Below are 23,793 nucleotides of genomic sequence, written 5' to 3' on the forward strand. Positions count from 1 at the left end.
CACTCTGGGCAGTGCTGCTTCAAACAGCCAGCACCCAGCCCCGACTAAACACCATTTCCAGGAGTGCAGAGTAACCTCCTTTTCATAATTGCTCACTCCATTTTTAAAAGCGTGTTCCTCTCCCTTACAGTTACAGAATGATTTCAAAAGCATGAACCCATTAGACATTTGCCTCAGTCTGCCCTCAACAATAGCCTGGAGAGATAAAACTCTCATTTGTTTCCACAGAGGCCCTATTGATTCTGCTGTCACAGAATATGACTGTTCTCTCCTCATGCTGCTTTTCAGAGCAGAGCATTCTGCCGTGGAGCTGCGCTTTTATTGCCTTGCCTGTCTGGCAGAGCAGCTCTGGAGCAGTGGTTTCCCACAGCACCACCCCTCTCCATCCCAGCAGAGCTTTCAGCAGATAAATCCGCCTCACACACCCCAGCACGCAGCAGAGTCAATGCAAAGAAGCAGCCAGACTGTGGGGAACACCCAAACCCTGAGTTTGGTTTGTTCTCCAGCAGGAACACCCAGGAGCCTGGAGCCAGGGGCACAGGAACCAGCTGTGCCTCAGGAATCACCCACAGCATCACAGCAGGGCTCAGGGCTCTCCAGAAAAACAGGGCCACAATTTCTGGCAGTGCTGTAAATGGGAGAGTCTGCAGGCTGATCCTGGGCTGTCACTGCAAAGCTGCCACATTTTATTAGGACCAGGGAATATCGACTGCGTTCCCTCCCTGGAATGTCAATGATGTGATCCTGCAAGGGAAGTCAGGCACAATTTCCATTTCCAGCATAGGAAAAAAAAACAAGCCAATGCAATGTACAGAAATTGATAAAAAGAATAAATTTAGCTTGCTGATATTTGGGTCAGTATGGACCAGTCTTGCAACATTTGCCACTGACTTCATTTCCACCAGAGCAAGGACTAAATAAAGACATCAGAATTTAGCACACCAAGTATTTTACAGAGCCAGAAACATTTTCAGTGCTCCTGATCCAAGTCCAGTTTTAATGCTGCAGCCACCTTTAGCTCACTGAGATGATTCTATTAACTGTGGGGAAACTCCTGCTTCTCTGGCAGCAGGGAAAGCTCCTTCAGTGAATCTGTGTCAGAAATATACGTTAGCTCATGGATGCTGAGATGTTTGGGGATGGACAAGCTCAGCCCAAGGGCCACAGGGAGCTGCAGAAGGTGAGAGCAGCCCCTGATGTAACCCTGCCAGGCAGCTCCTTGTCCAGCTAACTCAGAGTTTCCACTGCTAGCACAATATTCCAACAGCCTTACAAATCTCCTCTTAACCTCCCCACGCTCCTAATCCCTGGCAGTACAGGAACTTTTCCCCAGCATCCTGAGCAGTTTCAGAGGGATATAACTCACATTGAGAGCTAATATGCAGTTCAAACAAGCATCAGATTCTTGCATGGTTTTCATACCAGCCCTGTAATCCTTGGGTTCCTCACATCTGTCTTTCATTTGGGATATAATCACACATTTATTTTCCATTTTATAGTTTAATTTCATATAAAATGAAATGTTTACTTGATCTCAGGTCTGATCTTGCTGCAGCCAGGGGACATCATGCTCCTCCTGACCCACACAAACTGGAGCTCACAAAGTCCTGCAGCTCTCCTGCTCACCAACAGACCCCTCTATTTATGGAGGAGAATTGCTCACACGTTCCTCCCCCTAAACTACAAACATAAACTCTCAATACTTCACAAAAATCTAGTGGGAAAACCTACAGAAACTTGACCAGCTCTTCTCTAAACACTTAAAAACAACTGCAAAAGCTTTGAGTGTACTGGGAGGTGAGGGGGCAGAAAGAGGTATCAATATTTAATCCACTGCTAAAAGTGGAGCATCAAAGCTGCATCAGGGTGGCATAACGTTGCAGCTGGTTCCATTTTCATGTTCTTACATTAAGAAACCAGCTTTTCCTTTTGCATTATGTATTAAATAGTACATATTTTAGAATCTCAGAAAATCATCTCTAAGCCTTGCTAAGCCTTTATAATTGAAAAAATTGCATTTAGCATTTTACCAGCTAGACATGCACGAAATACTAAACTCAAGGGCAGAGCTCACGTTAATTTCTCTACAGTCTTCTGTGATCTGTGGCCCTTCTCAAACTCACCACATCTGCAAAACAGAGCCATCAATGCAGTTCACATCCTAACCTAAAGCACACTTGCATTCTTCATGTTTGAGCACGGGAAGTTCAGGCTTTCCCTCCATCCACACAGATTCCTTTCCTGAGAAAATTGCCACCATGTGGTGACTGGCCTGCACACTGGATATTTCCTGCATATCCTGCCTGCCTGGAGGAGCACTGAGAATCCAAGGAGCTGTGTTTGAAAGCACAGCAATGCACTTCTCACCAGCCTGGCCATCCAAATCTGGGTTTGCAGGGTGCCCCAGACTGGAGTTGTGCTTTCCCAGTTCCAAAGGGCAGCCTGGGGATGGTCAGTGCTGAGTGACTTTCCAGTTAAACCCAGACCCTGGGCACAGCCCCTAACACAGGCAGGCACACGTTGGCAGTGCCAGCACAGAGCAGCCTCACCCCAGGCACAGGCACTGAAATTGGACATATTGTTAACAGAACACATTTTTGGCAAGCAAAGAGCAATTACCATCAGAATCCTTAATCATCTCGAGCATCCCCACGCTGGAGAGCTGGGTACCAGGCTGGGCAGAGCCAGGGCTGCAGCTCTGGCACAGCCCTGCCACACAGACCCAAACAACTGCAAGGCTTCTTGTAAAAAGCAGAGGGAAAATATCCTTTTTACACCACATCCAGAGCAGAACATGCACCACTGGAGGCACTGGAAACTGGGTTTACTCTACCTGCACACAGAAATCCACCCCACAGAGCATCCCTCAGCAGCAGCTCCCGTTTCCCCAGCAGAATCACACAATGTGAGTTTGCCCTGTTTGTTTGAGCTGGCTGTGTGTAAAACACACCGAGCGCAGCCGGAGCTGCCCAGGCTGCCTGGCATCCATTATTAAAGGCAGCAGATGTTTATTCCCACTGTGCCCGCATTGTGGCCGCAGCACACAGGCACCGTTCATGCCCGGGGGGGGCCAGGCACCCCCTGCTCCGGAGGGACCCCAGCCCCACAAAGGGACCCTTTCAGCAGCACAGCTCGCTAATGGGGTTTGATAACAGCACCGACACCCGCTGTATTCTTCATGCTGCCCGACCTATTTCACAGCTCATTCTAAACAGGTCTGGATGCATAAAATCATCCTAAGCACTGCGTTTAAAGACATTATCTCCCTAAGCACAGGATCCCTCCGACACCTCTCCTGTATTGATTAAATGACCAACACAGCCAGGATTTACAAGTCCACTATAATAGAAACCATCTCCTCCAGCATCTGCTCATCAGTTCTTTGTGCTCCTTTATCCCCTCCACGCTTTAAGTGGTTTTCCATTTTTAATAAAATACATTTCTGGTCACACTATTAAGAGTATCACCAGAATGTAAGAGCGCCGAAAACACTGAAAACAATATTCTTCCACTCGATATTTCTGAGCAAGCAAACATCACATTAAAAGAATAATAACACAAAAGGCAATCACTCTGAAATACGGCCTGGTTTTGTCAGCTAGTGTAGATTTTAAAAGTCAGATGCTTGCATTTTACTTGTCTTCCATTACTGGCAAATTAAAGCTATGAACAAATGCTGCGTAGGCAACAAATAATTCTACTAACACGCCAACAATCACTTTAATCTCTTCCACTTAACAACTCATGAACCTTTTATGAACATAATCTTCTAGAAGGTAGCTGGTAATACAAGATAATCCCAGTACAAGTTTAATTAAAAATACAAACTACATATAGCTCCATGCTTACCAACTCTTTCAGGCTGAAGGAGCAGGAGTGGCTATTACTAATGGCTCCGTTAATCTGGCAAGCTGAAGTGCACAGGAACATGCTAGAGAAGCATTCAACAGACCATTTCCCACTGAAAAAAGAGCCCTCACAAATTCCAACTTGTCTTAGCACAGCATTTAAAACCCCCCTGTTTCAAACCGCTGAACTAAAGCTTGCTTGCAGAGTTATGGATCCTACTTTTATAAAGAAAATCCAGTACAAGATTATTTATTGTTCCAGGCTACAATGGAATTAATCGGAAACTAAAAATAAAAAAGCCATTTTCCTTTAGGAAACATAGAATTTGAGTCACTTGGCTGTCAGATGGAAGTCAACATAGATTTCATTTGACTGCCAAGAACCTTATTTGACTGGACATAAAAGACATTTGCTATTTTTAAACATACCTCATGTAATCATTTAACCAGAGCCCTGTAATTCAGACCGGGGAGCTCTTTCCACATTCAAAAGCTGATCAGAGCACGGGTCTTTACAGTTCTGTTTAAGAGCTGGCTCCTTTCCAATAAATACAGTTTGCACTCCCAAGCTCCCCTAATAATCATCTGCACAGCTCTTTCCCCTTCTCCTAAAGCCAGGCAGAAATGTTTCCAAGTGAAAGCTTTTCCTGCCTCCTCTGAGCACAGTCCCTGCCTCAAACGTGTGGCAAGCACAGCCAGGCCAGCCCTGGCACTGCAGGGCCAGCCAGGGCTCAGGGCTGTGCCCAGCTCCTCCCTGCTCTGGGAACAATGAAATCCAACCTCTCACCACCACCCAAACTGCCACAGACACGGGATGACACCTGCCTGTGGCCCAAACCTGAATCACTGTCTCACCTCAGCCTCCAGTGTGAAACTCTGAGCTTCGCAGCTGCTCAGTCACAGAAGGGATTCTCTTTAGCACAGATGAGCAAATACATCTCTGATGAACTCCCCTGACACACACGGAATGAAGTGATGTGTAGGTGAGCTGTCACATTCTTTTTGAGAAGCACATTCCCCAAACCCTTCCGTTTTCCACTTTTTTTTTCCCATTTTCCTTTTGGATGGGGCTGTGCCATGGTGAAAGGCACCCTAAGGGCTCTTTTTCACACCAAGAAAATAGCAAGAAATCCCCTGCTGGAGGAAAAAAGTGCACAAGCAAGCAAAATTAAACCTTGTGATCTAACACAGATCCCTTTAAACGTGTTTCAGCTCTGACACTTCACTGAGAACCAAAGGCATAGCAAATATTTTTGCCTCCTACAAGAGAGAATCAGATTTTAGACACAGCTGAATGAGTTACCACTACAGAGAAATGTGGGTTTCCTCAAGCTCGGGATCATCAAAAAGCCAGACTACACAAAGGCTTTGTCCTCTCAGGAGCACACTGCACTGATGGCAGCAGCCAAATGCAATTCTGTGGATTTCCATGGATTCCCAGCTCCTGCAGGGACCTGGGAGGATCTCAGAGGGTGCTGGGGCTCAGGATTCCCTCATGTGCAACCCCTGGAGATGCTGCACTCTGACAGCATTGAGCAGCTCCCTGCTCTTAAAGGACTTGATGCATATTTCCCTACCCAGGGTACCCCCAAATGCCAGACTCCAGTGGCCCCCTCATCTCAGTTTCTCACTAATGTGAGAGCTCCCAATTCAGGCAGGCTCGGTCCCCAGGGCACTCACGGTTTGTTTTGATACCAGTGGCTTAAAAAACAAACCAAAACACCTAAAAACGGTGCTGTGCTATAGAGACAACACTGGCAGCCCTCGCTGACAGCCAATTTATCTGCAGCCCAAACCCAGAGCTAATCAAGTCACCAGAGCAGGCACATCAGGCACGTGGCACGCTCCAGCTCCTCCTGACAAACACTTAACATCTGCAGCCTTGTGAAACTGCAGCAGCATCTCCCCACAGCTGCCAAGCATGGCTGGGCCCTGAAGCCCCAGTTCTGCAGTAGGAACTGATGACCTGAGAACCGGGAACATCAGGGAACTAAGCAGGCAGCAATCTCCCAGGGATGCTTAGGGATGCTGCTCAAATAGCTTCTGCCCACACAAAAACCCACTCCTCTCAAAACTGCAAGGATTTTTTGAGGCATTTGCCTGAGCACTGAAGACAAGGGCTTTTTTTAAAGTACCTTTTAAGTCTGGTGTCTTTCTGTATCAACATAAAGTAGAAAATGAATGCAATGAATCTCAAAAAGAAAAACCCAAACAAACTAGAGGGAAAAAAAATAAGTCACATTCAAGAAATGAGACAAACTCATGCACATGCCTAAGTACACTCACAAGAGGAGGAAACCCTCCTGCCCCAGCCATGCTCCCTGGTAATTGTTTGAGTTCTGTTTTAGAGTTTAAGGACTATTTTGGTTTTACTTGTGACACCAGCTCACTACAGCCACAACCACTTCTCTAATCACAGCCCAGACAGAAAGGCCACAGCAGCTCAAACACACATCCAGGCACACAGAGAATAGACCTGCCTGGACTTCAAACAGAAACTTTAGATCACAGAGGGATCAGTGTTTCCTGCACGGCAAGTATTAATCTCTTCTGCCTCATTTTCCTCCCCAGAGCCCGCCCTTCCTCTCCCCGGGGAAGGGAGAACACAGATTTGATTCTTCATACACCCACTGGACCACAGACTGATTGAAAAACCTTATTTAAATGAGGTGCAAATTACGTTCCTACTGAACTGGATTCTGCAGAACATATATTTATTAAAACCAAACATGTACATAGGAAATATCCCCCTGGCTTTTCCTCAGCCTCCAGTGGGGCGACTCCACCTCCTTCCATCCTGGAAGGCTCATTCAGCATTCAGAGCTTCACCTTTGTGCACCTGAAAGTGAAATCCCAACGCCTGCAGTTTCAGGAGGCAGAGAGAAGGTTCCTCAGGATATTTTCAGTGTTGGTTGGGAAGGAACAGGAGGGACACCAGGGGCAGGACTCAGCACCAGGAACGCCCAGAGCTGTCCTGCTTCATCCTTCTGCTCCACTGAATGCACAAATACCTAAACCAAGGGCAAGATTATCCCTACAAAGCTTATTTTAAAGGCAAACTTGATCCACCACAAGACATAAAAGAGTTCTGAGAACCACAGAAAACAGCAAACCAGAAATTTGTTCTAAAACTTTTAAGGAAAAGAAAAATTAATATAGCTCAAACTTGGCATCTAACAGAAGAGGCATTTAAAAAACAATAAGAATAATTTCCATTCAATACCAAGGAATTAGATATTCTCCACAGCTGCTGGTGTGGCAAAACCCTAAACTACTTTGCTATGGACAAGTAATACCAAATAGATACACTGCTACACAAAATAACAAATGCAAAGATACAACACACAGTTGCTATCAGAATTAAGTAAAAGAAGAGCAAATGTCAAACTCAAAGGTACAGTGAGAACGTGGTCATCTGCAGTGACACGGAACTGAGCTCAGTGATGTTTTGATGTAAATATACCATTAAATGCATATATTTATATTTTTATTCATTAACTATCCATTTTACAATCACTGAGAAAAGGAAACATTGTGTTTAACTAAGTTAAACACATTTTTAGATTAGCAGAGTAAACAGACACAGCAAATTGGCACTTTGTTATTGCCCAACAGCTATAAAGCTCCCTGATAACACAGCACCCTCACACCTCTCCTGTAAGCAGAACAGAACTGCAAGGAGTTACTTGGCTCAAGGTCATGCAATGAGTTTGGTGACTTTTGTGTCTGGAGCACAACCCAAATACTGTGGTACCAACATCTAAATTCTTGTCAGGAATTCACAACCTGGACTCTCCTCAGTCTCACTTGCTGCCTGCTTGTGCCCTGACCCTTTATCATCTCCAGGAATGGAAGATATTACCCAAGTGCAATACCCTGGGGATCTAACACAGGACACACAGGCTCAAACAGAACCCTGGGCCAGGGATGCTCCAGGAATGGAAGATATTACCCAAGTGCAATAAAGTGTGGGGATCTAACACAGGACACATGCTCAGGCTCAAACAGAACCCCTGGACCAGGAATCCTTCCCAAGAATGGAAGATATTACCCAAGTGCAACACCCTGGGGATCTAACACAGGACACACAGGTTCAAACAGAACCCCTGGACCAGGGATGCTCCAGGAATCCCTCCCAGCCCCTCTCAGAACACCCCAGATATTCCCAGACCAGAACAGGACAGGGAGGAAAGCATGAACAGAACTTCTGGGGACTCGGAGCCTTGACTAAACACACACAAAAGTAATTACACTCCACATCTTGCCAACTCGTACTTTGGGACAAAAGCCGTGGAAGGAGTTATTTGCTGACTAATTAGCGCAGGGAAGAGCCCGTTAATTGAGGCAGGGCTGCAGAGAGCAGTGAGCACCCAGAGAACCAGCGCTGCTCACGCTCCAAAGAGAAGCACTTACACAATAAAACCCAACAATGAAGGACTGAGGCTATTCAGCATGAAGACAAGCAGGAAATAAGAATCAAATGACTTTTTCCAGGCAGAAGAATGAGCAGATATGCTGTTTACAGGCTGTTTAACAAAGCCAGCCCTGCAAGGTGAGCTGTCACAGGGACTGAGGCTCAGGGAAAAAGAAACATCCTCAAACACTCACATTAATCACCAAAAAGCAGAACAGGGGGAATCTCAAAGCCTACATTGGGGAAATGGGCAGAATCATGAAAAACACCCAAGCAGAGGCACAAAATAAACATGTTACAAGTCACATACATTTCCAGTGACCTGCTAAAGGACATGTGAGATACAGAAACTGATAAATCCAGAACCTCCCTATGAATTAGCACAATTAAAATCAACCTTCAGATTAGCAGACTGTGTGCAGCACTGCCTTTTCACCTACTGCCCTCCAATAGCTCAGAACTCTGATCAAGCATTCCAAGAGCAGCCAGGACTGTTCCAGCAGAGCAGAAGAGAACTGGATTCTTACTGGTTTCCCTGATCAACCACAGACAGGAGGGGCACATCAAGGGGAAAAACCAGTTATTTCCTGGGGAGTTACCAGCTGGGCATTTGACACACAGCAAGCTTTAAGTGTCCAGGTAAATAGGTTTGTTGAATCATGGAGTAAAGGTTCTCATCTGAAGGGTTCATGTTGGAAGGCAAGTAACATAATTCAGTGGTTTAAGGAGCAGTCAGAGCCAGGTCTATTAAGTTTCATGAAAATGAATGACCTTAGAGACATAAATTAGATTTCCTGCATCTCACTCCCAGTTTGTAGAAATGAGGATTAAGTGTTTAAGTCTCCTGCACCGACCTCATTAGAAGATCTTTAATGGAGACACTGCATTCCTTCCTAGCCAGGCTGCACCCCTGGCACGGCAGTACCAGGCACCAAAGGACACACAGCCACTGGTAAATTGTGTTTCCTGCACTTAAAGCAGGGAGCAACTGCTCTGATGAACCTGTGTTCTTCTTCATTCAAAGCCCCTCTGAAGGTCCCAATTGTCTGCCACCACTGGTTTTTAACTGGGTATTTCTCAGGGAAATACAGTCCTTAAAGCACCAGAATTCCATGATCTACAGCACTTTCTTCTTTCATATTCATGACACTTTTCATGTAAACATATTCCAGTCCCTTGTGGATGCTGGCATCAGCAGACTACTGCCATATATGCACTTGTTTAAGAAGATTCATAATCCTTAAACACATATATTTAATAGCTTTGATATTTAGCACAAAGCTGCTGATCCCCTAACACCCTATAATGCATAGTTAATTACTAACTGAATTTGCCATTTTCTTTAGACCAGGGAATAAACTGGTTGCCAAAACAGTGAGCTTTGACAGGAACCATCATATTCTGGTTTAATTCTCTATCTCACCACACCAAAACACTCAAGTCTAGACCATCCTGCTGTACTTTGCAATGCAACCCCATAATTACTGCAGGTGCTCAGGTTTGGAACTGCAGCCCTACCAGCTCCCTCCAGACCACTGTGACCTCAGCAGCGACACAGGAAAGGCCTCTCTGGCTTCGTTTTGGTTAAAATGTTAAAGACATGAGCTCAAATGAGAGCATGTGTCAGTTTGTGCAATACATGGGTGGTTATGGAACAGACAGTGCTCTGAGTGCAGGGCTGAGATGCCAGAGCCTCTCTGATGAAGGGTCCAGAGCCATTTCCTACAGCACAGACACTGAAGGGCTGCTGGAAGGCACCTGTGGTTCAGGGCAGCAGAACTGAACACCTGCTGCATGTGGGGAAAATGCCACAAACACACACACAGCTTCACACCAAACCAAACAAAAGCTGGGCTTCCTAAAAGTTTAAACAGTGACTTCTCACTGGTAAGAAATCCTGCTCCTTACTGGTTTTACTCATTTTTACTACATGACAAGAATGCTTCCCCTGTGTATTTTACCAGCAGTTGTAGGAGATGCCTGCTCCCAGACCAGCTGACAGACACTACAGCACTTCTAAAGAGCTCTAAAAAAATAAGTAGGAAAATCTGCAGGAAGATGGGCCCAGTGCCCAATAATTTGTCTGCTTCCACCCCAAAGCAGTTGGCCACATGAAAAGGACCAACATAAAGGAGACACTGCTCATCACCCAGACAGAAATATTTATTAGCACTGGATGACAACTTCCTTTCTCTTTCTTTATCCCCTTTCCTCAGAGAAAACAAACTTCCCTAATTCACCTCAGTTCCCCCTTCCCCCCTCCCCAATTCCCTCCTCCTCTTATTTCATGCCAGTAACTTGTAGTGCATAATGAATTTCCAACCAGCCTGCCACGACAGTCATCTCAGCAATAACCAACATTCCTGAAAGTTTTGTGCAAGCCAGCAGATGGATAGGAAAAAACTCTCTAATTAATTACATCCCCAGTAAGGCATGGCCAGACAGAAACAGCATTTGGGGTTTTGCTTGGCAGCCAGGAGCCCGTAGGCACAGCCATGTTATTGCCCACTCAACTGCTAGCAAGGACAGAGGGAAAAAGAGGATTTCACAGGCAACAGGGATGGAGGGAGCAAACTTCAGGACTTACCAGCTCCTGTCTCCTCAGCAGAAACACTAAAACAGAACCTTCATTCTGCTGATCAGGAAAATAAATTTACACTCCAGCCCTCACTGTACCAGAAAAGATCACGAACACCCATCACCATAAAAGAGAAATCCTGTTACATATCTGAAACAGGCCAAAATTGACTCAGTCAGGGATTAATAATACCACGGTAACTTTTTTTATTACAGACAAGTAGATTAAATGCATAGATTAACAAAGACCTCAAAATTAACGAGCACTCATTTTCTTCCACTTATCCTGAATCTTAGAATGTGAACTGGCCTCTCATTTGTGTTCTGTAGGAAGAACAAAAGACAACCTACACAGTCAGGGAATAGCCCATTTTTCACTAACTCAATCACCAAAACTTACTTTTTCATCTATGGAATTTATGTGGTACCCAAAGTGATCCACATTTTCAGAACTGCACTTCTAACATAATTAAGATGCCAAATGCAAATAGAACCCAGAGAAACACCAGCACCTCCACACAGAGCATTCCAAACACACACTTCTAGGAATTCCAAAGGATAAAAAACCCAAACACAAACCAGTGACCATTCCCCCGCTGGGCACAGAGGGAAATGTGATGTTTGTATCCTCGCTAGTTTCACTTTTCTCTAGGTCAGTGTACAATTCCGGGCGCCCAGTGAACTAACAAACATTTGCATTAAAAACAAACGCGATTCAAGCACACAACACCTATTGAGGCAGGCACAGCCAGGCCAATATTTCGATGTGCTTGTGCTTTTCAGCCCCTTCCAGGCAGCCTTACCCGCGGGCTGGAGGCACAAGGAGCCAGGGCAGCATTCATATCTTGTTTGCTCCTTTGTTCCCCCATCAGCCGCTCTGAAAGGAGCCCTTGGGCACAGCCACCAACACGAGCAAAGCCTGTGCTGGCAAAGAGCACAAAGCTGCCTTGTGGAGCTGCTCCCCACACCTCTATCCCTGCGAGGAGGGCAGGGGTTTCTCCCAAAAGCAGCTGATCACACTCACGTCCCTCAGTGCCTCACACACCTCCCCACACCCCTGGCCCAACCAAACCTGCAAACTTCATCTCAGGCTGCTTTAAAAAGAAGCACATTGAATGAACAGGTTTCCAATCAATAGGGGGTTTGTTCTGTTATGGTTCAAAGATAGGTTTCACTTAAAAATACGCTGCATTTTCAACCTATTGATTTAAATTTAAGCTCTGAGCTAAAATCAGAGAGCATGCATCCCTTTAAGTGAAGCAGGATGATTTGTTTAGACTTCATGCAACTGAGACAACTGTAACATACAGTAAAACCAGAGTGAAAAATAGCTGAACATTAAAAATAGTTAGTCTAGCCAGGATGCCACTTTAAAAAAACCCCAAATACCAGTTCATTAGAAACTTAGAGTCAGTTGTTTGGAGTTTCTTTGGGTTTTTTAATGGTTAACTCCAACCCCAGCCAACCCTTTTTAATTTATGTCCTCGCTCCCTCATCTCATTTCAGGATCACATAATAACTAATTGTTTTCCAATTGTCATTATTTTCCCGACTAGAAATGAAGCACAATCCGGGCACTGTTCACGCAGCAGGAGCACAGTGTAACCTGGCACTGGGGCTCACGGGGTCCCTCAGAGAGCTGCGATGAAGTCAGAGCCCCTGGGGCAATGCAGGCTGAGAACGGCCCTGCTGGGAGGGCAGGCACCTTCTGCAGGGCCATTACCTTTGCACACCCTGAATTCCCTGGGCCCGGCACACCTGGGGCCCTCCTGTCCCAAAAGAAGTTCTTTATGGCTGGAACAACCACCCGGCGTGGCTTCCACAGAAAGATGCATTTTGGAGCTGTGAGAATAAATTTACAGATTGTTATTTTAAAAAGTCAGCTATTAAACCACAACAGCAAAATGCCCTTTTTCTCACCTAAGCTGCAAGCGGTGTTAACAATGGCAGGATCACAGAATCTCCTGAGCTGGAAGGGATCCATGGGGATCAGAGTCCAGCTCTCAGCCCTGCCCAGACCCCCCAGAATCCCACCCTGGGCATCCCTGAGAGCTCTGGCAGCCTCGGGGCCGTGCCCATTCCCTGGGCACCCTCTGGGGAACCTTCAGAACCTTTCCCTGAAATCCAACCTGACCCTCCCCAGCACAGCTTTGTAAGTTCACAGCTTCAAAAATCACACACACACCTCTCCTCAAACCCACGAATGTTGTCACTGACTCACTTTGCTGTGGCAGCCCTGGATCTGCACCCACAACTCTCCACAGGAAGGACTCTGCAGGCAAACAGCCCCCAGCAAGGTAAAACAAACCCATGGATGCACAGGAATCACTGCCTGCTAATAACCCCCATCAAGGTAAAACAAACCCATGGATGCACAGAAATCACTGCCTGCTAATAACCCCCATCAAGGTAAAACAAACCCCTGGATGCACAGAAATCACTGCCTGCTAATAACCCCCATCAAGGTAAAACAAACCCATGGATGCACAGAAATCACTGCCTGCTAATAACCCCCATCAAGGTAAAACAAACCCCTGGATGCACAGGAATCACTGCCTGCTAATAACCCCCATCAAGGTAAAACAAACCCATGGATGCACAGAAATCACTGCCTGCTAATAACCCCCATCAAGGTAAAACAAATCCATGGATGCACAGAAATCACCCTGTGCTGAGCCACAGGTGAGGGCAGTGCTGTCTCTCCTGGTCCCACTCACCTTTTCTGCCCAGGAAATGCTCCCTGTTTCACACAGGAGCATCAGGAGCTTTGTCCAGGGGCAGTTTCCCATCCCAGTCCCCGCAGAGCAGAAATTCACAGGCACAGGAGCCCCAGAGGCACAGAGAGGCAGCACAAGTGCTTCCCTGCACCTCTCTGACCTCACAGCATTCATGCAGACAATAGCCACGGTCTCCGGCCACACCAAAGCTGGGAGTGGGAGAAAAACACCCAAAAAGTGTCCTCAAGCCAGAGGCAACCAGCACATTTCATTCAGGTGAGGAAAATGAAGTCATTTACCCCAATTACACACTGAAGTCAGCTAAAGAGTCAAAACCAAACTCGGAGACCTCATGATTAAACTATGACAGTCACTGTTTCCTGTTTTCCAAAGGATCCAGCACACTGGCAACTTTTGCTCAACAACCACGTTATTTTATTTTACACTCCCTTGTGCACACCTCAGCCTCACCAGCTAGCCAGCTGAGATTTTACATATCTCACCACCCCATAGCTCAAGCCCTTTCCAATCGCCAGCCCTGCCAGGAGGAAGGGGCTGCACTCAGTGACCCCAGGGGTGCACCCCAGCTCCGGACACCCCCCAATCCCACAGCTGCTCTGACAGAGCCTTTCCACACACGCTGCTGGCCAAACAAAAGCCTGAAACAACCACCAGGAAGGGAAACCGTGTATACACCGGAGTCAAGCTCTGCACTTCCTCTTGCTTTTGTCATCCCCAGGCTTTTCTGTGATGTGCCCTCCCCTGGCAGCAGAGCCCATGGGCAGCAGGGGCTGTGAGGAGCTGCCAGGCAGGGGGTGTTTGGGGAACAAGGGAGAGGGAAAGAGCAAAGTTGCACGGAGCGCAGTGCACTTGCCAGCCTCACCTCGCGTGCTCCCGCTCAGCACAGCGCACCGGCGGGCCCCGGGTCCCTCTCCCGCTCCCGGGCACCGAGGGCCGTCCCGGGCAGGGCAGGGCAGGGCCGGGCCGGTGCCGGGGCCGCGCTCCGGGCCCGCTCCCGAACACGGCGCCGTGCAGCAGCCGAGCCCCGGCGGCGGCGGGCGCACAAGAACAATGAGCTCGCAGCCCGGGCATTGTGTGCAGCCGCCTCCTGCTCTGCCCTCCCTCGGCACCCAGAGCCGGCGCTGGGCACGGCAGGCACGGCCTGCAGCCCCCTCCGGCACCCCCGGGGCCGGCTCCAGCGCCAAAACCACGAGCAGACGGCTTTGCACGAGTGTTTTATTATCATAGAAACGGCTCCACGCCTCTTAGCCACCATGGATTGCTCAGTCCTAAGGGAGCTGGGTATCAAAAGGGAAAAAAAAAAAAAAAAAAAGAAAGAAACCCAAGAAAACCCCAAAATGTTTGCCTGGCAATACCAGAACAACAACAAAACATGTTGTACATTTGTATATTGCACATTATTAAAAAAATTGACATGCACCCTTCACAAGAACTACTTCTTTTGACCCAGTGTTCATTTTTATCTGGTTAAACCCCACATTTTAGTACCTGAATTGTCACTTCAGATCTCATTTTTACTGAATTCTAACAGGGTGAACTACTGCGTGAGGCTCCTCAATTCAGCTGCACGGGTGAAATAACACCTTTGATTTCAATAATTGGCCAATGTAAGGCAGGAGTAAACAGCCATCAGACAGCAGCCTGCTGACTGCATAAAAACCCTGTGAGCTCCTCATCTCCAAGAACGCTGCTGCTTCGAGGAAAAACTCAGCATAAGAACTCAGCAAACCAAAATAACTGCAAGCAGCCTGTAAAAATAAATCTAAGGGCAGAGACACCTCAACAATGAATCATATTGTTTTGTTCCCAGCAATTTCTTGAGCAGTCAATTTCAGCAGTGAAACCTCCAATGTTGTCTGCCTCCTACTACTTTCCTGATTCTGGGCATCTTCTTTTCACGCTTCAGAAAGAGAAATGGGAACAAAACAAAACAAACGAAAGAGGGAAAAAAAAATAGAAGAAAGAGAAAACCCCACCCCTTCCTATGCTACCGAAAATGTTATGATTAAATCAATTTGCATAAAATCTTCATTTCAGGATTCCATACCTACACACATGAAAGCGAGTGTGCCTTTTAAACAGCCGAGCCGTTCACCCGTGTGCGCGCATTTAAATCACATCTAAGTCATACATACACCCCCTTTATTTGGATGGCTAACAAGTTAAGCCTTTCCCTGAGCACATTATCCCCACGGAGCATCGGGCGGGCGCGACAGGCGAGCAGCAAAATAAAGAAACAAACGCGGAGCCGCGGCCGAAGCGAACAAATACCCGCGGAGCGCGCAGCCCAGCCCCGGCAGCGCAACTCCCGCTGCCCCCGGAGCATCCCCGCGGCCCGCCGGGCTCGCCCCGTCCCTCCCTCCCGCGGCCTCTCCCGCCAGCGCGGCCCACCCACCTCGGCGGGCTCTACACCATCCGCGGCGGCTCCGGGGCGCTGCCGGGACAAAGCGGCGGCGGCGGCGGCGCGGGGGGGAGCGAGCGGCGGGGAGCCCGCGCGGTGCGGTGCCTCAGCAGCGGCAGCCCAGGGGCATCTTCCCGGGAAACAAGGAGGGGATGGAGGAGGAGGAGGAGGAGGAGGAGGAGGAGGAGGAGCGGCCGCCGGTCCCGCGCTGCCCCCGCCCGCCCCGGCCCTCGCGCACGCACGCACCGCGGGCACCCAGCAACGCCGCCGGCCGCGCGCCCCGCCAGTATCGCCGCGCGCCATTGGCCGCCGCGCCGCGCCGCGTGACCCGCCGGCCAATGGCGGCGCGGGATGGAGGGCATTTAAACGCGAGGGGAGGCGGGGGCGGCGCCGGGCACAAAGGCGGCTGTGAGAGAGAGAGAGAGGGAGGGGCGGCTTGGCCCCTTCTTCTTCTTCCTTCCCCTTCTTCTTCCTTCCTTCCCCTTCTTCCTTCTTTCCCCCGCCCCGGTTCTGCGGGCCGGTTCCATGATCGCCGTCCCGAGCGCCACGGGGATGGTTTCAGGTGTCTTTGTCCCCCGCCGCTCCCAGCCCAGCTGTCGGCTGTGGAATCGCGGCACCGGTGAGGTTGGAAAGGAGCTGTGGGACATCGAGTCCAGCTCACGGCCCGTGCCCACCGTGTCCTCCTCACCCAGAGCGCTGAGTGCCAGCTCCATGGTTCCCTGGGCACCTCCGGCATGGGAGCTCAAACCCCCCTGGGCAGCTCCTGCCAGTGTCCGACCGCCCCAACGTGGGGGAATTCTGAGTGTCCAAAGGTCCGGCCCGACCGCACAGGCCTTCAGAGGTCCGACCTGAGCCCTCCGGTGGAGGGGAAATTGACAGAGCCGCTGCATGGTTTGGCTTGGAGGGACGTGAATTAGTGAACATCATCAATGGATCTTACAACCATCCACCCCACAGCTTCCCCTGTCCTGGGCTGGCCTCTGAGGGATGGTCAACCGAATGAGGGTGACCCCGGTGCCCAGGGCTGGCCCAGGACGCTCTGAGGGACAGCCAGCCCATGAGGGTGACCCCGGTGCCCCACGGTGCTCCAAGCTGGCCCGGGACACTCTCGGGGACAGCCAGCCCATTGCCCCGGGCTGAGCAGCCCTGCTGTGCTCAGTCCCTCTGTCCTGGACGTGTCTGACGTGCCTGTTTGCCCCGAGCTGGCTCGTTCTCATGAATTGGAGAACAGTCATCAACCTCAGGAGTAAATGTGTGTGAAGTGTCTTCAATGGGAGGCGAGCTCTGTCAGAAGCTCCGGCCCATCAGCCCTCCAAGATTCACACTCTGGATCAGTCACATTAAGCTGCTGCTGCTGGCCCTGCACTGAATGTTCAGATTATGCATAAGTGCTTTGCTGGATAAACAGCTGATGCTGCTTCTTGCTGCTCTGTGCAGCGAGGAAGTTGACACAACAGCAGAATTCCAAATTACCGAGTAGCAATTAATAAAACACTTGGTCACTCAGGAGATTTTTTAAGCTTCTTCATCTCTGAGCTATCACATATTTAGACAAGATAACACGAAGGTACCAGAGCTGAAAATAGAGCAAACTTGTTATTTAACATTAACCTCACCTCTCCTCCACAGGCCAGCAAAATAAATCACATGGCTGTAAAGAAAGTCACACATTCTTCCCGGGCATCTGAGCATTTTCATGTGGAATTATATCTTTCTTCTGAAAAGGCACTCGGATATGTCAGGGCAGATTTTGCCCTCAATTACACCCGTGTAACCCCAACTGTTTGCTGTCTCTGTAAACTGTCTCCGTGGTCGATTCCAGTGGTGCTGCAGAGATAAGTTTGAGGCTGTTATTGCCTTCAGCAGGGGGAAGTGGGAGCTGTTCTCACTGAAGAGAAGGGAACACACAAGGAGATCTGAGCTCGGCACATCAGAGGAATTCGGTTCTCTGCCCTGAACACACAGGACAAATTTATCCCCAGCATAACTTCGGGGGCATTAGCACCAGAGGGTGAGACACAGAGCAGATTGTGTTCTAATAACTCAGTTAGATAAGGGTCTGGCCATGCACATCAGCTCGGTGCTGCCACAGCCATCTCGGAGCTGCACTTAGGCTGTCCTTGATGGAGCCCGATTCCATCTCTCCTATTTTCTGCACTAATTACAATTCCATGTTCCTTGGCCTCTGGATGTCTGCATTGAAATCTCCATGAATTGCCACGGTGGCAGGTTTGCCTTCAGCTTTTCCCAGTCACTCTGTCTGTGATGGGGAAATTCTCCACAGCAGCCTCTCCCCCTTTCTCTTCCCCTTTCCTCTCCTCTGCCCTGCTGAGGGAGTGGCCACACAAGGATTGGAAATGTTTACTCACAACATTCTGATGCTAGACTTTGTTGTTAAACAAACCCAAGCACTCCTGGGGGAAAATGGCCTCACAAATATATGTATAATGTGTTTATCCTAGTGCAGAGCAGGCCACCACCTTGGTTAGAGGGATGGGCACAAGCAAAGGCTGAGAGAATTGGGGTTGTTCACCCTGGAAAAGAGAAGCTCTGCGATGACTTCACTGTGGCCTTCCAGGACCTGAAGGGGCTGCAGGGAAGATGAAGAGAGAGGATTTACAGGAGCTGGAGGGACACAGGGCAGGCACGGATGGGATTTTGGGCAGGAATTGTTCGCTGTGAGGGTGGGCAGGCCTGGCACTGGTGCCCAGAGCAGCTGTGGATCCCTGGCAGCGCCCAAGTGGGACAGTGGGAGGCGTCCCTGCCATGGCAGGGGTGGCACTGGGTGGGCTTTGAGGTCATTTCCAACCCAAGCCAGTCTGGGATTCTGGGATTCTGTTATGTAATAAGCATCTGTGTACCCCCCAAAATTATCCCCAGCCAGTCCTAGCAGGCAAAGCCACATCCTCACACCACCACCAAGCGATCCAACGATGAGTTTGGTTCACAGCCAGGGGATGGCTGCAGGAATAGCACTTGAAGCTGCTGCTTTTTTTGGGATGTCTTTTTTTCCTTTGGCAGAGATGCAGCTCTCCGTGTGGACAATAACAAACAAAGCCACAGAGCTTGTCCCATAATCTCCTCCCAGCTAAAGCCACGGGGCTCAGTGAACACAAGGAAAATCAGGGAGCCCCCAGATGCTCTGAGGGAGACCTTTGTGCTGTGGGTGCTGACTGCAGATCTCTGAGACTCACACCCAGGTGCAGAGGGGTCACTGCTGGGAGGAGTGGGCAGCTCTGTGCTCAGGTGGGAAATGTCTGCTGTCCATGCAGATTGTCCCTGGGGGAGCCTGGCAGGCTCTGCTCTGGCATCTCTGGGAATCTCTGGAGTTTGGTGCCTCTGTCTCCAGCACTCCCGGGAGGAAGGAACTGCTGACACAGAGGAAGCCTAATTGGCCAAATCCACAGAGACACCGAAATTCCAGCGTGCCACAGGGGTACCCACACAGAATGTTAATCCTCACATTCCTCTCCTTGCCCCTGGATGTTTGTGAGGATCTGAGCAGCAGTTTCTGCTCAGCGTTCTGGCTCTGGAGCTCTCCTGGCTCCCTGCCCCTGCCTGGTTCCCCCTCTCCCACACCCTCCCAGGGCTTTGGGGCCCTCAGCCACAGGGTTCAGCTCTCCTGGGCACCCCCAGACCCACTGAGGAGGGAAACAGCAGGAGCCTCACATTATTCCTGGTTTAGTCTTCTTGTTGTCACGGAAAAATCACACCACGTTTCACCTGTTCCCATTCCATCTCCTTCATTTCAGGGGAACAAAACCAAACAGTGGCAAAATTCCACCGGGGGGTTCTTTCTCCCTTTGCCAAGCCTTGCACCTATTTTATTTGGCATCCATATGGCAGTGTATGCACTGTATTTAACTTTTTAAAATTACCTCTTTATAAATCTGTTTTAATATGGCTCTTTTTTAAATAACTGACATTTTGCCAACTGATTGAAACAAAAATCTACGAGGAAAAAATCTAACATGGAACTATGAAGTCAAAACACACCAACACTGAGAAATTTGTGAACACCATCTCAGCCCAACTAGTTAAAATAATGGAGGGGGGTTTTGGTTTTTAATTCTCCAGTCATGAAATTACAAACCAGTCCTTGACCATGACAGATGAGTCAGGTTGTAACCTCAGCAATGCAGTAAAAACTCAGCTCTAATGAAACAGGCAAATGTCAATACAGCGATTAGCTCGGGAGATAATATTCTGAGAGGCTTTTACAGATGACCTAACTCCACTCACAAAAAAGGATTATATTCTCTCTCTCCCTTTGTCATAGCTGAATACCAGCCTTTAGCTGAAAACTGTTTGCTTTGGGGGGTTTTCTGCTTTGTTTTGTTTACTGTAGAAATCTCAGGAATTTAAAACCTCATTTCCACAGATATTACCAGGGAATTTTTGGAAGGCTCATCCCACCTGGAGGCCGGTGCTCTGGATTTGTGTGAGCTCCTCCTGGACACAGAGATCTCTGCCTAGAAGTGGCTGTATGGCTTGCAGCGAAAGCAGAAGTCATGGAAATGAGATTCAAATCAGTCTGGGCATATCCACACCCACTGGAGGGAGCAGCAAGTGCCAGGGGCTGAGCAGAGCCCTGGAAAAGCCCAGCGCCCTTCCCTGAGCTGATGCAACTTCTCTGAGGCTGGAGGAACGAGTTCCCAGCAGGATAGGATGGGCTGGGCTGGCAGGTGACCATGGCACTGCCACCCTGTGTCCCTGAGGGACAGGGAGAGCTCTGGGCTGGTGGGTGACCATGGCACTGCCACCCTGTGTCCCTGTGGGACAGGGAAAGCTCTGGGCTGGTGGGTGACCATGGCACTGCCACCCTGGTGTCCCTGTGGGACAGGGAGAGCTCTGGGCTGGTGGGTGACCATGGCACTGCCACCCTGTGTCCCTGTGGGACAGGAAAAGCTCTGGGCTGGCAGGTGACCATGGCACAGCCACCCTGTGTCCCTGAGGGACAGGGAAAGCTCTGGGCTGGCAGGTGACCATGGCACAGCCACCCTGTGTCCCTGAGGGACAGGGAAAGCTCTGGGCTGGCAGGTGACCATGGCACAGCCACCCTGGTGTCCCTGTGGGACAGGGAAAGCTCTGGGCTGGCAGGTGACCATGGCACTGCCACCCTGGTGTCCCTGTGGGACAGGGAGAGCTCTGGGCTGGTGGGTGACCATGGCACTGCCACCCTGTGTCCCTGTGGGACAGGGAGAGCTCTGGGCTGGCAGGTGACCATGGCACTGCCACCCTGTGTCCCTGTGGGACAGGGAGAGCTCTGGGCACCCAGGGGATGGGAATGAGACCAGGGAGCCCATGGAGCACAGCCACCCTGGTGTCCCACCTGGGCTCTGGGCTGGTGGGTGACCATGGCACTGCCACCCTGTGTCCCTGTGGGACAGGGAGAAGCTCCTGAGCATTACCAGGGGATGGGAACAAGATCAGGGAGCCCCTGGGACCCAGCCAGCCCCACCTCAGGGGGTTCCTGCACATCCTTGAACATCCTCAGCCACCTGCTAATGCATTTCCTGTCACCTCAAAGTCTCTGCATTGGCCCAGTTCTCCCGTTTTGCCAGCAAGTTTTGAAGCCTGGGCCACAGATGCATTGAGGTGGAAAAGCCTCTGGCATCACCCAGTCCAAGCATGAACCCCATGGGGGCACCACCAAACTGTCCCTGCACAGCTCCCAAACAGCTCAGGAATCTGGGGGGAAGAGCTCCATTTCCTGTGTGACCATTCTCAGGGCTCTGACACACAGCACATACAACCACAACAGTTCTGGGTTTCATATTTTGAATATTTTAAATCCCGGAAATGTAAAATGTTATAAATTAGTTTCCTCATTAAATTAAAAAAAAAATTTAAAACCTTTTTATCTTTTAAAGGTTTTCAATTTCCCTGACTCAGACCATTTCCTAGTGGGTTCTGCATAATGAATATTAGCAGAGGTTGGCTTACCACAGTGTCTGGTGAGACTCATTTATCAAAGCCCAGGATGTGCGCCGTGCAAAGGGAAAAAAATCCCATTGAAAGGGAACAAAAAAATTTCAGCCCTAACAATCGCTCCTCTCATTTCTGTAAACTTGGGCATGTTCCAGTGCATGTGGAGAGGGGACAAAATGGCATCTGCAGAACATGAAACGTGTCTAACGAGAGATTTGTGCACCTTGAAAGGCAGCGGTGCTGAAGCTGCAAATGACTAATGAGTCTTTCCTCAGCAGTGGGATTAATTGCATCAGCCCTTGATGCTCAGCCCTGGATCCTGCTTACACCCAGGGACAGGCACAGGAGCCCATTCTGCATTTACATACCAGATAAAACCTGCTAAACAAATTAAATAGCACTAACCTGCCTTCAGCCCCAACCAGGGCCTGGATTGCACCAGCATCACAAACTGGAGCAGGCAATGGAAAAGGGATCCAAGCACAGGAGGATCTGGGGCACTTTTTGGTGTGGTTTTGGTGCCTTTTCACCTTCAGCCACTGGACACTGAGCTCATGCACACTCACTCACACAGCCCCAGGGGCTCCTGCACCTCACACCCAGCTCCACGGCCACACACCCCAAACCTGCAGGCTTTTTTCCACCAGGCCATGCCTGACAAGGTCCTCGTGCAGATCCAGTGGGATCTCACACAGCTCAAAGTGGGGTTATTTTCAATACTGCCAAACTCCTGGGCTCTGCTAAAGGGAATTCACAGTCAGCCACAAGCACAGCACAGAGCTGGCTCCTTTCTGCACTCCCTACAGTTCCTATCAATTGATTGCTCATCATCAATGATCGACTGAGCCCTCACCATGGCAGCAGAATGGGACACCCAGGGGAGGCCAAGGAGCCCAAACCAGGGGCTGCTGTTTGCCAGGGCTGGCCTGCTGCTCCCTGCCTGGTCAGAGGTTTGTCTGGCACTGCTGAGGTGGGACTGACTGCTCAGCTGGGCACTCCTGCATGGCCCTGTAAATGCAGCACTGCATGCACTGCTCAGTGCAGGGAGTAAATACTCCTCCAATGCAGGGAGCAGCAAATGCATCTCCAGCTTCTTGTCCTAAGTGACCCACTTGGCTTTGAGCTGTTATAAATGACCAAAGCATTCAAGGGAGAGATGGATTGATTTCAGATTTGCATTTTTATCCTTCCCACCGCAAATTGCCCCTCCAGGAGGAGGTGCCTGGCCCCCACCTCCCCCTTGTAGCTGCCCTTTCCCTGCTGTTGCAGCACTGCTGCCTTTGATGGCACCTCTGAATGGACTTTTCTGAAGGGAGAGACAACAGAGCCGCAGCAATGGGAACATTTCCATTTCAAGCACCATCTCCTTTTTCCTCTCAGCACCTGTTATCTTCAAAGCACTGCTCAAAACCCACTGAGGAACCCTCCCCAGCGCCCTGGGAAGTGTCACCCATGCTGGGGACAGGTGAGACAGGAGCAGCAGGGAAATGGCACAGCAGAGCCCAGGTCCGGGTGCGTGGCTGGGGCTGAGCAGGGCTCACACCCAACGGGGCCTCTCTCCATTGCTCCTAACAGCCCTCACTGCGAGCAGCTGGGCAAGGAGAGCACATCAGGCTTAGTTCAGCCCCACACACCTGCCTGGGGGCTGAGACTCTGCCCCTTTGGGAGCAGGTGCCTGACTCTGGGGCTGCTCCAGCCCAGGTGCTCTCCTGGCTCCTTTTCCAAGGGAACCCCACACCCTGTGCCCCTCACGGGCACCCCCAGTCCCCCGTGGCTGCTGCCAGCCCCGTCAGCAGGGGACACTGACCCAGAACTGACCTGGGGACACTGACCCAGAACTGGCCTGGGGACACTGACCCAGAACTGGCCTGGGGACACTGACCC

General features: G+C 49.7%; 1 protein-coding gene across 1 annotated transcript in view; it reads right to left on the reverse strand.

Annotated features, from left to right (window-relative positions):
- Positions 1 to 16,146, reverse strand: part of RERE (arginine-glutamic acid dipeptide repeats) — a 166,532-nt gene extending 150,386 nt beyond the window's left edge. The window contains exon 1 of the mRNA XM_064730880.1: positions 15,973 to 16,146. The gene's annotated coding sequence lies outside the window, so the exon portion shown is untranslated. The remainder of the gene's footprint in view (positions 1 to 15,972) is intronic.
- Between the last annotated feature and the right edge of the window lie 7,647 nt (positions 16,147 to 23,793).

Source organism: Zonotrichia leucophrys, chromosome 21 (assembly GCF_028769735.1).
Source record: "Zonotrichia leucophrys gambelii isolate GWCS_2022_RI chromosome 21, RI_Zleu_2.0, whole genome shotgun sequence".
Lineage (NCBI taxonomy): Eukaryota > Metazoa > Chordata > Aves > Passeriformes > Passerellidae > Zonotrichia > Zonotrichia leucophrys.